Genomic DNA, 17,443 nt, shown 5'->3' with positions numbered 1-17,443 from the left:
AAAGGAGATTTGACTTGGGAACCATCTCAAATATCGCAAATCTGAAACTTCTTCCTCTCAAAGGTTGGGAACATTTCTTTCTCTCTCTTGGCTTCATCACCCAAACGATCTCGAAACCCACCTAAAATTTCTCTGATTTGAGGGAAAAAACCCTTAATCAAAAACTCCAACTTGCATTTTTCTTTCTTGTCTACTTTGTCAGCAACAAAATGGAGCTCTCCATCCTAAGAATGTCCAATTAAAAGACAGCTTCAATAGGCGCAATTGTGATTCGGTTTTTGTTATAGCAGAGCATACTCGAATGGAAAGCTTTCAATCCAAAATATTGGTTTCCTAAAAAAAAATTATCATATTTCTGTTAGTTTGTTGCATTTTTCCCTAACCTCTACCCAAAATTTGAAGATAATTGATTTTCATTTATTGTTGTTTTGTATTTATTGTACCTCAGGTACTACCTTAGTAACCTTTAGGTACTAGCTTAATCTACCTTAGGTACTACTAAGGATGAAAATATTGGTAATCACGGATATATCGGTACTTCGATTTTACAGATATATCGGATATATCGGAGATATATCGGTGGATATTTTGGAAAAAAATATCGGTAGGCTTAAAATTGTTAAAAACTCATGGAAATGCAAGGAAAACCTTATAATAATATAATTAGATACAATAGACATTTTAAAGTTGTTTTATTGAAAAATTTGATATACATATGATATAATTTGCGATATTAGATGTAATTATATCATGTCGATCTATAAGAAATGTTAATTTGGTAATTGTTCTCATTATAAAGTCACATAAAATACTTCATTTCATTAAATATCAATAATTTATACACATTAAATTCATTAAATAAACATATTTCATTTTCAAAATATACTAGTTCATGTTAATTAAATTAATTAAATAATTTAGCATGTTAATTAAATTAATTAAATAATTTAGCTAAGTTAACTAGTTTAATTTAATTCTAAATGTGAAAATAAATCACAAATAATCATCTAAAATAAACATATCAATTTATAATTAAATAATCAAATTAACCTAAGTGTAGACCCCCATTTAGGCATGGGTCACTTTTTCTCTATTTGTTTTTGCAGATCACATTTTTAGCCAGGTATCACTATCCCAACGGGCCACGTGTCACATCCTTAGTGGCCATAAGGAATCAACCTCGCTTTTTGAAGTTGCAGTAAGACTTTGACACATGGAGGAACTTTCTAGAATGGGGTCCCGCTGGCCGTCAGGGGGCGTGAATGAGAGAGAAGAAAAGGTGGCTGCAGAAGGAGTGGTGCGGAAAAAAGGCGTGCAGGAGCAGGGAGAGTGGTTGGGGCAAGCCATGCTTGCTGACCGGTGAATAGGAGGGTAGAAGAGTGGCTTGCGGAAGAAGACACCAAAGAAAGATGGTAGAGGAATAGAGGAGTTTTTCTGGGAGTTTTGAGGGAAAGAGTATAGGAGGAACTCGAGCAAGAAGCTGAGAACAAAGGAGCGTAGAGTTGCTGGGAAGTCCAGGACACAGAGCTAAAAAAGGAGATTTCCAGGTATGACCATTTGTTTTTGTTTGTGTATTTTCCATTTTTTTTTCATACTGTCCAGGTCTGATTCTCAGTGATCTTTCATTTCTGCTTGTTGGGTTGTTCTGTTTTGGTGATTACTGATTAAATATTGGAAGAGTTTGCTATGTTTTATGCCCTATTCTGACGAGTATTTTCCATATTAACTCACTGGATGTTGGACCCATGGATGAAACGATGAAATGGGTCCGATATGCTGGTTAAAGTCTTCATGTTCTTCTTCCTATTGCTATCCTGTTATCTCCTCGTTTTCTTTTCCTCTCTGAGTGCATACTCAAGGCTCCAAAGTCGAGAGAAAGTTTGGGTTGAAGCGGAACCTGGCATTCGATGGTGTGGTGGTCTGTGGGCAAGATCTTCAGGTCCGAGTTGAAGTGCGAGGTGGATTCCTCAGAATAAGAGAGCGCATTTTGTGATGAATGGTAGCCCTTACTATGCAAATGGCTCCAATGCCTACTTGGTTGAAGTATTTGGTTCCTGACCCATCTCAGCATGCTAAGGTCTCAGCTGCTTTCCGTGAAGCTTCAAGCCATGGCCTCCTTGTGGCTAGAATCTGGGTTTTCAGTGATGATGAGAACAGGCCTTTTCAGTTTTCTCCAGGCTTTCACAGTCAGCAAATACCCAAGGTTGCATACTACCAGACATATTCGTTGGCTAGACGTGGAGGCACATCTGCTTGTGGCCTGCCCATTGTGCTTATGTCCATGCACATGTCTTCACTCTGCATGACCCCTATCTCTATTCTCATGCAAGCGTGTCGTCATCTCATCCCCATGTTTTTTTCCTTATCCACCATACCTATCGTTCATCTATCCACCTCTCTCTCTAGGTCATCATACCCATTTCCTCACTCAAGCTTGCAGGAATCAAGCATCCTCCACTGCACCCATTTTCCTCTCATTCATTCTCCATCCCACTCCCTCACTTACATGGAGTCTCACGGGTGCATGCTATCCTTCACTCCTTCACATACCCATTAAAACCACTCACCCAAGCTTCCATATCCATACAACCGATACCCATCCTTCATGCTACTCATAACCATGTTCTATCATACCCATGTGCACACCCATTTAACCATACCACCAAACCCGTTTCTCTCTCTAAACCTTCACCTGCCTGTGGGATCCTCCCTAAAAAATGTCACGTGGCTCTCTCTCCCTTGCACACGCAGACGGTCCCACTTGCGACGCGCAGCATAACTCATTCCACCTGGGTAAGAATTATGTCCGGCCGACGTCCCACCTTCTCCGGATGTCTCACATCCGAAATTCTGTCAGGCCGACATCCCACCTTTTCTGGATGTCTCACATCCGGAATTCTGTCCGGGCCAACGTCCCCCCCTTCTCCGGATGTCTCACATCCGGAATTCTATCTGCTGACGTCCCACCTTCTCCGGATGTCTCACATCCGGAATTCTGTCCGACCGACATTCCACCTTATCCGGATATTTCACATCTGGCCTGACGCCGGATGGGAGAGGAGGGCGATTCAATTTCCCCGGTCAGACATGTCCGGATCCTCTGATAGTGCTTACCCAGAGAGCATCCTCAGCCGACAATTTAGATTCCCCAGACAGCTTGGCTCGTTAGACACTCGCGATTCGCCAGATCCATTTCCGCCCGCAATCTTCTGCTCCTCTTGATTTTAATAGGCATGAATGTTTTTTTTCATAATTCCGAAATAATGGAATCTGTGATATTAATTCATGCAAAATAAATGGGTTTTGGTGGGAGCCCAACATATGTGACTTTATAATTGATTGATTTGATTGATTGATTTAGTTGTCATGCATGATTGTTTCTATTCTGCCCTATGACATGCTTGAAATTATTCTTTAATTGTGCACTAACTTCACTCTTTGATAGTTCATTGTGGCTCGTCACCTAGGTACGTATCTATTCCCATTCTGGTATTTCTATATGCACGTTTTGATTTTCATATGTGCATGATAGTTCTGGGTATTCACTGTTTTACTCGTCCATTGCCATGATTGCTTCATTTTATTAGTAGAGACCCGACTTTAGGGACTTAGAGGGGTGTTACGATCTTTTCCGTACCTTCCCGATAAGTAACCTGACCCCCGAACCGATCCGGTTTTTCGCAGACCGCCTTTTCCAAAGTAAGGAGTCACACTTAGGGTTTTTCTTTCTTATTTTGTTTACCCTTTTAAAAATAAAACAAAAATAAGTGGCTACTCCAAGTCATTTTTCTTAATCAATAAAATCATTTTTCAAAATCAAAATCGAGCTCGCCATCGAGTGGGAAACGCATGAGCCGAAATGCGGGGTCCACAAAATGGCAACTCCGCTGGGGATCGTTTAGAGGGTCAAGCTTGAACTTAAAGTGAAACAAATGTGGTGTTTGGTGAGTTGATCAGTGGGTACTCATCTCTTGATTGCACATTGAGAGTTCCCGAGTTTTCACTTAGGACATTGGCATGTTGATCATGTTGGTTGATTATTTTGGTTGGGGATTTTGATATAGCCAGTTTCTTCATGCTTCATTGATATATTTGTTTGAGATATTTGACATGCTGATTATGATGATTGATTCGTCTTGATAGAGGATTCTGAGATAGGTATTTTCTCTATGCTTCATTGTCATATTCGTTGGAGATATTGACATGTTGATTGCATTGATTGCCTATCTTGTTTTGCTTAGCATAGTGATTCCGATATTTGCCATGATTGTTTTGATCGCCTTGCATGTATAGATTCATTGTTATATATCGATTGATTTGACACGTTGATTCACTTGCTTGTATATTCTCTCGGTCGTCTTTGAGCATGATGTTTGTATCACTTTTTCATCCGATCGTCATAGCTTGTATGTGTGCATGAGTAATATATCATGTACTCTGTCTGACTGCATGTCGCATGATTGTCCTTCTTTTGCTTGATTGCATGTCGCTTGTCCATGTGGGCCGCACTTCTATCCCCTTACCTCCAAATCTCTTGGCTTCGGTCATTCCTTTCATCTCGGTTCTCACTATTGCAAGTGTGAGACCTTCTGTGTGCTTGCTCTCTGACCGAGCCAGAGATTAGGAGTAGGGTCTAGCGACGGGCTATATCGATGTACGGGAGCATTCTGGAGGAGAGCGACACTTTGATGTCGATTGGAGTCCAATCATTGAAGACCTGTATAGCCCCGAGCTAGGTTTCATGGATAGTTGTGCGACCAGTGTGTTTCCTCTTCTGCTCTAGATTCATAGGGTTTTTGAATGCACCCACACCGCTCACTGTACACTTTAGTTGACTATTGAGTGTTGAGAGTGTGAGATCTTTCACTATGGGAGCCCCCTGGGATGTCGAGGTAGTGCATGTGTGGATGTGATGACCACCTTGCATGGAAGGGCCCCGTCTCTTCGGAGGCGTGCAGAGGGTTGCTTACCGCCGGAGGGTATGATCGTTTCTACTAGAGATCTTTAAAGTCCACCCATATCCCTTTAGAGCCACATTGACCTCGTAGGTTGAGTCGTAGATCCTTCGATTAGGACTCCCTCCCTACACGTGGGTGCATCTGAGAGCCTTCAGAGCCTCTTTAGTTACAGTTCGGATTTGACACTCCCTCTTTTAGTCTCCAATTGAGAGTGCTCGGAGATCAGTATGAGTTTGAGTATCAGTTGGATCACCTTTCGTCTTATCGCCTTAGTTTGTGTTTTTCACTTGATGAGTTTAGCATGTTTTCTCCCTAGGGTTTTCATTCTCATTTCTTGGCTCGACACACCCCTTCACTTTGTTGTCACTTACTCGATACTTTGGGATATGTTCATTGATCATCTTTTTACATTACACACCTATCACGGGCTCAGTACCTCATTCTTTGTTTGATCCTTAGTTCGATTTTCGACTCGATGCTCATATTTTCATTATAGAAAGGTGAAGGGCACATTTTCATATTCACACATTTTTCGAGAGATTCGCCTTGATCACCTTATCATTTTCTCTCTTATGGAGCTCGAGTTGAAGGTTGAATCAAGAATATTTTGGTCTAGATTGAGTATCGATCTCGTGATAGTGTTGTTCTTCACACCCCATTTATTTTTTTTCACACCTCAATCATTTTCTGGATCATCGATAGAAATTATTTAGTCATATTTGTAGTCATCTCATGTTGGACACCCCTATGACTCTAGAGTTTCTATCGTACATCCAGATTTTTTATTGTCACCATACGATTGTGTATCACACCCTGTCATGTATTAGGTTGTATTGTATCATGCGGTGGTCATTGTTCGTTGCATCCCGTGTCGTTGCATGAGTCGTGTTTGAGTCATCGTGTTTAGGTTCTTTTGTAGGGGTTATTTGTAGTCCCAGTCTTGGTTCAATGCCCTGGGTTGAGTGGGATAGAGGCTGATTCGTATCTCTGAGCTGCTATAGACGGATTCACAGTCAGTTTCGATTGGTTTGCTTATCGTTTCTGTGGTTTTGATTCAGGGGGCATTGACCAGTTTGAGTTAGAGAATGGATACTCAACAGAGTAGGCATGTAGTGCTCGAGAACACGCCATCTGATATAGTGACACCACCTGTTCTACCTGTTCAGATGCCAACTACACAAACTTTGCATGCTATTTCATATGATCAGGCTGCTGTCATTCCACCCACTATCACATCAGTTACCATTGTTGAAGATCCTCGTTCTCGTATGGACAGACTCGAGCGGAGGATTAGATAGATGAGAGATCCTAATGAGGCGATTTCATGGGATGACCCTGACGATGTGCCAGTGGCCACTTTGCCGGTTGGTTTCAGGATGCCTGATATAGAGAGATATACGGGTGTTGGATGTCCTCGTATTCATCTCAGACTTTATAGCACAGTTATGAGGGCTCTTGGTCTAGATGAGGCACAGTTGCTCACTTTGTTCCCATTGTCATTGAGCGGTATGACACAGAGATGGTACGCTTCATTAGAGTTATCTCGTCGGAGAACTTGGGAGGACTTAGCACGGGAGTTTCTGAGACAGTATTCATTCAGTGGTGATACGAGCGTTACACGTAGAGAGCTTGAGTTTCTTAGACAAGGATCAGATGAGTCCGTTTCTTCTTTTATCTCTCGCTGGAGGGAGAAGGCTGCGGAGATGATTGAGAGACCTACCGAGAGAGATCAGATGAGCATGTTTTTGAGGAGTTTGCATCCTAGGTTTGCTCGGCATTTGACAGGAGTCCCATTCCAGGATTTCAGATCATTGGTTCAGGCTTTATTCGATGTAGATGATGGCATATCTAGAGGATTATGGTAAGATATTACTCATTCCCTAGATACTGAGAGGAAAGGAGTTGTTGGATCATCTAAGAGATATGGAAGCGTATGTTCTGCGGACTTTCAGCATCGACGACCTGGTTATCATCCCTATGCGAGATCATTGCAGATACCCAGGAGTGATTTCCCACCTTTACAGCATCATCATCCTCAGTTAGTTCAGCAGTATCCTTCTGTACATCCTCATACTGTCACGGTGCGACCTTCATCTCAGTTTCAGCATCCATAGACTAGTATCCCACGACATGAGCAGTCTCGTCCCCACCGGCGACGTCAGAGGACTTATTCTGATTTGGGGATGCCTTTGGATAGAGCTTTTGAGCTACTCAGATTTACTGGTTTTTTAGTACCATTGGCCCCTATGCCAACCCCGAGTACCTTACCTTCGCGTTTTCGTGCTCATGAGTTCTGTGCATTTCACCAGATGATAGGCCACCGTACTGATTATTGTGCTTATCTACGTCATACCATACAGGATCTTATTGACAGTGGTGCGGTTAGCTTTCCCGTATCGGCCACAGATACTGATCTTGGTCTAGATATGACTGCGGATTCCTCTCCAGCCTATTCCACGCATGCAGTTCCTCCTTCCTCAGGCTTATACAGTCACGTTTTGGACACCCAGGGCACTAATATTCACAGGACACTTTGATGTCACGTACCTTGTTGGTGTACTTTAGGACTACCTTGTTAGTTGGTCGTTTGAGTTTTTGTTCTCCTTTATTTTATATTTGAGTCTTGTTTTATAGTTAGTGATTCGAGTTCGTACTCTATGTTTCGAGAGTCGACCCTATTGTCTTATTTTTTGCATGATGTACTCTCATTTCACTTAGTGATATTGTTGTTTTCTTGGGTACGTGTTTTTGTCTTTTTTTTATTATTATTATTATCATTGTTTCGTATCATGTATTTTATGTGTTATTATCTCGGGTTGCATCTTGTGTTGCTTTGTTTTTGTCTCTTGCATGTGTTTGTTTTAGAGTCTTGGACAGTTTTAATGTTGTGACTAGTCCCTGAGCAGATATTGATGGTATGATGGTTATGATACAGAGCACATTGAGATTAGACTTCTTCAGTTGAGGTTCACCATGTCGGACGAGATCACACCCATTACTCTTACTACTCTTTATGAGATGATGGTGGATTTGACACGGAGGGTTGAGAGGATTGAGCTTATTTTGTCAAAGTATCCATCGTCATCGAGAGGAGCTCCAGGAGTAGCGATGCCTTCATTGCAGCATTTGACTTCATCGTCATTTGTTACTTTGGGTGCCTCGCATCCACAACCTCGCCCACATTCAGTGCTCCAGCAGCATTCCTCATCCATTTCATTGGCTATGTCGACACGACCTCCATCTCGGCTTCGGGGCCCTCCAGTTATTACAGTTCCTCAGGAGCGATTTCACCCTCGTCGACGATGTCGGAGACACTTTTCAGATTTGAGCACACCCCTGAGCAGAGTTTTTGAGACATTCCAGGCCATGGGATTTTTGGCTCCTCTGGCTCCTAGGGCACTTCCAGATCCAGTGCCTTCACAGTTTCGGCTTGATTTATATTGTACGTACCATCAGTCAGCAGGACATCACACTGATCGTTGCACTGCTCTACGACATACCATACAGGACATTATTGATTCTGGGACGTTTGGGCATCCTCAGTCCGATATGTTTCCTATTTCTACCTCAGCTCAGGCCATGCATGTAGACGCCCTTTCACCAACAGTCCTTGATCTTATTGATTTGGGCGATTGACTCATGATTGGCTTACCTTGGTACAGTGGTGCTCAGATTTTGTTCCTTCTATGGCCAGAGATGTGATGACAGGACCAGTCACTGTTTTTGTTTTTGTTTTTTTAGTCTTGTTTTACTTTTGACTTTTAGAGACTATAACTCGATTCTTGAGTATTGTCTTTGTTATCCTTCTTTTGCATGATGTACTCATCGGTTATCCCATTGGATGTCTTTTCCTTTATGGACATATGCTTGCATTTTGTGATATGTGTTGTACTTTTTGACTTGAGGCATCTCTTCACTTGCACATTGTGGTCTTGAGGCTTGACCTGTCATGGAGGATATTGAGCCTATTAGCCTAGGATCAGAGATTTGACTTAGGGAGTTCGAGATTGTGACACATCTTCTTATGATCAAAGCAGTACCTTGCTCATTTCCCACACCTTGACTCTGTTTTGACCTACATCCATCCATTATGAGCTTTGCACAGCATCACCCCTGATACCATTATATGACCTTTCCATCCTCGGCTTTTCTAGCTTTGCACATCCCCTCTCTGATCCGACTAGGTAGAGTGCGAGGAGTTTGAGCTCAAGGTTGATTTCGCATGGCGAGGGTTATCTTATGATCTTTGGGTGGTTTACGATGTGAGGATTGGTCGATTGCTTGATGAGACTATCACTTATTTTGCCGTGAGTATAGAGGTTGATATTGTATGATGAGAGTTGGCTTATGATGGGCAGTCGTGCCTGATGAGATCACCATTCACTTTGCTTTGAGAGGATCATCTTTGAGATTATTATGGAGCATTCGGAGTACGGTTTGATGCATGATTCTAGAGGGTTGACATGGTTATATCATATGGACATCGATCTTAGGTATCGATCATCTGAGGGCTTGAGAGCATGATGTTTGAGACCGTGGTCGCAGGATGGGTGGCCATCATTTCGGTTAGCCATTACCTTGTTATTCCTTTGTGATACATAGTCCATTGCTAGCCCATTGAGCCTCGCATGCGCATTATAGCCTTTCTTTCTTATCGCCTTGCTCACATTTTCACACCGGGATAGGGGCCCTTTAATGTATGCATGCATTGTTTGGGAGTTTCATGAGCCTTGGACCTAGGGGCACGTTTTTCTCATTATTTTTTCCTATCACTGCACCTCTGCATTTTCATCTCATCTCGTTGGTTGTGTTCCTCATCTCTTCTTCCTTATCCTATCTACTGCTTGTTTGTTTCATATTTCTCTTCACCCTGAGTGGTGATCCTCCTCAGTTCATCATATGGAGGATAGTCATGTCATTTTCCACTATCTATCCTACGGACGTTGATCCAGGGATCCTTAGTTTGAGAAGGTCACATCATCAGAGAGAGTTTATGTTACATTGACATTTGAGAGCATGTTTATCCATTTTTGACCTCATCTTTGTGGCTTCTTGGCTTGTGTTCAGAGCATGTATATTTGTATGTATGTAAAAAAAAAAAAAAACCGCATGTGTGTATTATTTTCTATCATTGAGTATGTGTATATTGACGTTTGAGGGTCGCTTAATTGAGTATGTCTGATGATGAGAGTTCGTATGTAAGCTCCCCGGGACCTTTCATTCTTCGTATTCATTTTGTTGTATGTTTTGAGAGCGAGATGAGCGGCCTTCTCTTAGGAGCTCTAAGTCATTGTCCATTCCATCATTGTGTTCGTTATTGATGTGACCTCCTTTCATATTTGATTTGAGCGGATCATCACTTGTTCTCGTATTCTATGCTTCATCATCATCCTCGTTTTCACTTCCGGTTCATCATTTTTATTTCACCTCTTATTCCGTTCTTACAATGACCTCATTTTCAGGTTTGATACCCCCTTCGCACCATCATTATACATCTTGTCATTAGTTCGATTTTTCTTCATTGCATCATCATTGTTACCATGTTCACAGTAGGCATCTTCAGGTCCATGGCTCACGATATTTTCTATATATGTTGCATTTTATACATGAGGGCATGGGTTTTGATCATAGGGTATTTGGGCCTAGTTTCCCTTCATTTCTATCACCCTATCACCCTAGCCTTCGTTACGTCCTGAGTCTTAAGACCACCTTGAGGCCATGACATCACACATTGTGTTGGATAGCTCTTATGTGAGCGATACTTGGGATTGATTCGGGAGCATTCTGTTTGTGATGGACCAGGAGTTATGGTATGGCCCTACACTGGGGCATAGCCATCTCAGGGAGTTTTTTTTTTTCTATTGGATGACCATTATGTCGAGGCATACTCTTCTCAGTCGATGACGGATTTTTGAGCCATGTCCATTCCTTGAAGGATATCAAATGTCCTTTTTCACATTGGAGCATGAGATATGATTGGTGCATTTCATCTGGTGTACTTTACATAGGGGCATACCCCTTTCGGTCGATGATGGTTTTTTAGGTATAGCTGTTCCTTAGGGGTGTTTAGATTCCTTTCACATTGGAGTACCAGATATGACTGGATGATTTCTTTGATATGATTACAGGAGCGTAGCCTTCTCATCATTGTTGACAGATTTTTCAGATGATTGGATCAGGACACAGACACTTATGAGAGCATGCAGCGGAGTTTAGTCATTTTAGGGTTTGCCCTATACTGGGGCATAACCCTTTCATTGGAGGTTGATCTTAGAGACACCAGTTCACATTGGGACATGCTCTTTCTTTAGAGGAGGTCAGATACGCTCTTCACATTACCACAATGACTTTAGAGGAGCAGAGGTTCATTTTGATCAGATGATGTATGATTGGTTGCACTCCTCTCATTGACGTTTGATTTGGAGATGCTTACATTGGGGCATAGCCCACTCATCGATGATGATTTTGTGAGATGACAGTTTATGCCAGACACTTACTTTCCAGAGATCATTCTGCATTGAGAGCTTACCCATTCTGAGATGATGCATTCACACTAGGGCATGGCCACCTTGCTGATTTTGACATTGAGACTCCATTTCGTGTTCATGATTGCTGCTTTCGATGGATCATGGAGTCATTGACACCCTGGGCTCAGTCTTCTCAGCGTACCTAGTTTGATTTGGATATTCACTTATCTTTGTTACGCACCCATACATCCTACATTGGACACCGTTATACCTGCACCCATCTTATCAGAGCCTTACACCTTTTGAGCCCACATATTTCACCATCTTACATGATCTTATCCTTTTCTTGTGATCAGAGGAGGATGCAGACCAGTCTCAGGTTTTCTGGTCGAGTTTTCACATGTCTTTGGGTATTAGGTTCAGCATCCCCCATGATGGTAGGGCTTGTTAGATTGTTGATATATTTGTGATGATGTTCTCATGTTGATAGTTGACATGTCGTGTCTTGATTTGTTTATATTTCAGGTTTAGAGTCTTGGTCAGCATTTGTTTGATCCATTATTTTGGTTTTGCTTTGTCAACATAGTTTTGGTGATGTTTGGTCTTGTTTTAGCATTTGTTCATTGAGGTTATGTATATCTTGTTCATTGCATCATCGTTGAGCATATCTCGGAATGTCTTGTATGGTGAGATTCCGTGTCTTATGTTAGTTACTATCCTACACTGGGGCATAACCCCATTCTCAGGTTCATAAGATGTTTTGCAGACTTTTCTCATTACTCGATCTATTTCTTGATCTTTGTGAGTCATCATACCGGGGCATACCCCCCTTTTAGAGATTTTCCTGTTGGAACATTCCCCTTTCTTTGTGTTTACTGTGTCTCGTGTTGATTTCATGGTTGTTGGACCCATTTGTTGATCTTTACAAGTTATCACCTAGGGCATTCCCCTACCGTCAGTTTGTTTAGGGCATCCCCCTACCATCAGTTTGTTTAGGGCATCCCCCTACTGTCAGTTTGTTTAGGGTATCCCCCTATTGTCATCTTATTCAGGGCATCCCCCTACTGTCATCTTGTTTAGGGCATCCCCCTACTTTCATATTATTTAGGGCATCTTCCTTCCATTAGTTTGTTTAGGGCATCCCCCTTCTTTTGAGATTATCACCACCATAGATCAGACATCTATGGGCATTTCAGTTTATCACCACCATAGATCAGACATCTATGGGCTTTGATCAGATTCACCATCATAGATTTTCATCTATGAGCATTTGTTTCAGATTCACCATCATAGATATTCATCTATGAGCATTTGTTTCAGATTCACCACCATAGATCAGACATCTATGGGCTTTGATCAGTTTTTCACCATCATAGATTTTCATCTATGAGCATTTGTTTCAGATTCACCATCATAGATTTTCATCTATGAGCATTTGTTTCAAATTCACCACCATAGATCAGACATCTATGGGCTTTGATAAGTTTTCACCACCATAGATTTTCGTCCTTGGGCCTTCGAGATTATCACCACCATGGATCAGCTATCTATTGGCATTTTAGTTATTTCACCACCATGGATTTTCATCCTTGGGCTTTCGAGATTGTCACCACCATAGATTTTTTATCTGTGGGCCTTTGAGAGTTTCACCACCATAGATTGGCATCTATGGGCATTTTTATTGTATCATCACCGTAGGTCTACACCTATGGGCCCTCTAGTTTAGTGTTTAGGTTTAGTTTTTTTTTTGTTTGGCTTCTAGAGCCATTATTTTTCTCAGTTTAGCGTTTAGAGTTAGTCTTGTCATTCAGAGTCATAGCTCCTGGCATTTATATTCACTGGCATTGCATATCTTACCTTCATGGTTTTGCATTTGTCCTCGGTTTTCCTCGTTTTGTTACTCGGTGCTTATCGCATATTCATCTCGTAGTCCACATAGGGTGGTCTCCTTTGGACGTGTTCTTGTACGTACTCTAGGGTGGTTCGACCGTTACTCATCTTTGATATGGTTTTTCGAGTCATTTTTGGAGATGTCTTAGAGGGAGCCTAGGTCCTTAGTGTAGCTTCAGAGGCGCTTGGAGACATCATTCTTTTTTTTTCTTTTAGGATTAGAGCCTTTATGTTCGTTTGTTGGCCTGAGTGACTTTGCGTTTCACTCGTGTCCCTATGGGGGTCTCCTTGGTTCTTCGGTAGAGTTCACTTCATTCCACTCACTATTCACACTTTCTTTTCATTCTAGTGTTCATATTCCTTACACTCGTGAGCTTTATCGAAAAGGGGCATATTTGTAGACCCCCATTTAGGCATGGGTCACTTTTTCTCTATTTGTTTTTGCAGATCACATTTTTAGCCAGGTATCACTATCCCAGCGAGCCACGTGTCACATCCTTAGTGGCCATAAGGAATCAACCTCGCTTTTTGAAGCTGCAGTAAGACTTTGACACGTGGAGGAACTTTCTGGAAAGGGGTCTCGCAAGCCGTCAGGGGGCGTGGATGAGAGAGAAGAAAAGGTGGCTGCAGAAGGAGTGGTGCGGAAAAAAGGCGTGCAGGAGCAGGGAGAGTGGTTGGGGCAAGCCATGCTTGCTGACCGGTGAATAGAAGGGCAGAAGAGTGGCTTGCGGAAGAAGACACCAAAGAAATATGGTAGAGGAACAGAGGAGTTTTTCTGGGAGTTTTGAGGGAAAGAGTATAGGAGGAACTCGAGCAAGAAGCTGAGAACAAAGGAGCGTAGAGTTGCTGGGAAGTCCAGGACACAGAGCTAAAAAAGGAGATTTCCAGGTATGACCATTTGTTTTTGTTTGTGTATTTTCCATTTTTTTTTCATACTGTCCGGGTCTGATTCTCAGTGATCTTTCATTTCTGCTTGTTGGGTTGTTCTGTTTTGGTGATTACTGATTAAATATTGGAAGAGTTTACTGTGTTTTATGCCCTATTCTGACGAGTATTTTCCATCTTAACTCACTGGATGTTGGACCCATGGATGAAACGATGAAATGGGTCCGATATGTTGGTTAAAGTCTTCATGTTCTTCTTCCTGTTGCTATCCTGTTATCTCCTCGTTTTCTTTTCCTTCCTGAGTGCATACTCAAGGCTTCAAAGTCGAGAGAAAGTTTGGGTTGAAGTGGAACCTAGCATTCGATGGTGTGGTGGTCTGTGGGCAAGATCTTCAGGTCCGAGTTGAAGTGCGAGGTGGATTCATCATAATAAGAGAGCGCATTTTGTGATGAATGGTAGCCCTTACTATGCAAATGGCTCCAATGCCTACTTGGTTGAAGTATTTGGTTCCTGACCCATCTCAACATGCTAAGGTCTCAGCTGCTTTCCGTGAAGCTTCAAGCCATGGCCTCCTTGTGGCTAAAATCTGGGTTTTCAGTGATGATGAGAACAGGCCTTTTCAGTTTTCTCCAGGCTTTCACAGTTAGCAAATACCCAAGGTTGCATACTACCAGACATATTTGTCGGCTAGATGTGGAGGCACATCTGCTTGTGGCCTGCCCATTGTGCTTATGTCCATGCACTTGTCTTCACTCTGCATGACCCCTATCTCTATTCTCATGCAAGCGTGTCGTCATCTCATCCCCATGTTTTTTTCCTTATCCACCATACCCATCGTTCATCTATCCACCTCTCTCTCTAGGTCGTCATACCCATTTCCTCACTCAAGCTTGCAGGAATCAAGTATCCTCCACCGCACCCATTTTCCTCTCATTCATTCTTCATCCCACTCCCTTACTTACATGGAGTCTCACGGGTGCATGCTATCCTTCACTCCTTCACATACCCATTAAAACCACTCACCCAAGCTTCCATATCCATACAACCCATACCCATCCTTCATGCTACTCATAACCATGTTCTATCATACCCATGTGCACACCTATTTAACCATACCACCAAACCCGTTTCTCTCTCTAAACCTTCACCTGCCTATGGGATCCTCCCTAAAAAATGCCACGTGGCTCTCTCTCCCTTGCACAAGCAGATGGTCCCCCTTGCGACGCGCGGCATAACTCATTCCACCCGGGTAAGAATTCTGTCCGGCCAATGTCCCACCTGCTCCGGATGTCTCACATCCGGAATTCTGTCCGACCGACGTCCCACCTTCTCCGGATGTCTCACATCCGGAATTCTGTCCGGCCAACATTCCACCTTCTCCGGATATTTCACATCTGGTGCCTGACGCTGGATGGGAAAGAAGGGCGATTCAATTTCCCCGGTCAGACATGTCCGGATCCTCTTATAGCGCTTACCCGGAGAGCATCATCAGCCGACAATTCAGATTCCCCGGACAGCTTGGCTCGTTAGACACTCGCGATTAGCCGGATCCATTTCCATCCGCAATCTTCTACTCCTCTTGATTTTAATAGGCATGAATTTTTTTTTTCATAATTCCGGAATAATGGAATCTGTGATATTAATTCATGCAAAATAAATGGGTTTTGGTGGGAGCCCGACATATGTGACTTTATAATTGATTGATTTAGTTGCCATGCATGATTGTTTCTATTCTGCCCTATGACACGGTTGAAATTATTCTTTAATTATGCACTAACTTCACTCTTTGATAGCGCATTGTGGCTTGTCACCCAGGTACGTATCTATTTCCATTCTGGTATTTCTATATGCATGTTTTGATTTTCATATGTGCATGATAGTTCTGGGTATTCACTGTTTTACTCATCCATTGCCATGATTGCTTCATTTTATTAGTAGAGACCCGACTTTAGGGACTTAGAGGGGTGCTACGGTTTTTACCGTACCTTCCCGATAAGTAACCTGACCCCCGAACCCGATCCGGTTTTTCGCATACCGCCTTTTCCAAAATAAGGAGTCACACTTAGGGTTTTTCTTTCTTATTTTGTTTACCCTTTTAAAGATAAAACAAAAATAAGTGGCAACTCCAAGTCATTTTTCTTAATCAATAAAATCATTTTTCAAAATCAAAATCGAGCTCGCCATCGAGTGGGAAATGCATGAGATGAAATGCGGGGTCCACACTAAGTTAATTCAGTAAAAATATAAAAATTAATTACAATTGAATGTAAAAATAGCATTAAATCATCCATATTGCAAACATACTAATTAATTGAAAATACATGAATTAATTACAATTGCAACCAAAATTAATTACAATTTAAAACAAACATACCTTAAAATGATTGAATAATTGAGCAACCTTAATAAAAATTGGAGTAATGAGAGAGCAAATGAAGAATGAAAGCAAAAATGGATGAAATTTGGGCTATTTATAGAAGAAATTTGGGCCAAAATAGTCGTTGGAACATTAATTTACCGTTGAAAATCAATTTTGGCTGTTGGATAAAAAACTGGAAGCAATCTGGCCGTTGGATCGCCATATTACCGTTGGAATCACATTTAGGCTGCCAGATCAACACGGGCATGATTTGGGCCGTTAGATCACGCTGCATGAAGAAGAGGAAATATCGCCAAAAAATCGACGATTTATCTCTAATTAATCGCCGATATATCGTCGATATTTTGCCACCAGAGGCGATTTTTTCACAAAATCGCCAATTTATCTCCCCGAGCTGATATATCACCGATATTTTGGCCATTTTTGCATAAATATCTCCCCTTCGATTTTTCTCCATGAAATATCGTGTCGACCCCTCCCGATACACGATATATCGCCGATATATCCCGACATTTTCCTCATTGGGTACTACCTTAACTGATCTCAAAATCGCCGATTTATCTCCCCGAGTGGATATATCACCAATATTTTAGCCATTTTTGCAGAAATATCTCTTCTTCGATTTTTCTCCATGAAATATCGTGTCGACCCCTCCCGATACACAATATATTGGCGATATATCCCGACATTTTCCTTCTTGGGTACTACCTTAACCGATCTTAGGTACTACCTTAGTTGAACTTGGGTACTACCTATGTGAAGCCTCAAAACTTCATTTGTGGACATTAATTACTTCATTTGTGAACATTAGAGCATGACATTATGTGCACCTTTGATATAATTGTGACTATACCTTAGTAACT

This window comes from Vitis vinifera, chromosome 15 (assembly GCF_030704535.1).
Source record: "Vitis vinifera cultivar Pinot Noir 40024 chromosome 15, ASM3070453v1".
Classification (NCBI taxonomy): Eukaryota; Viridiplantae; Streptophyta; class Magnoliopsida; order Vitales; family Vitaceae; genus Vitis; species Vitis vinifera.
This window is presented reverse-complemented; position numbering follows the sequence as displayed.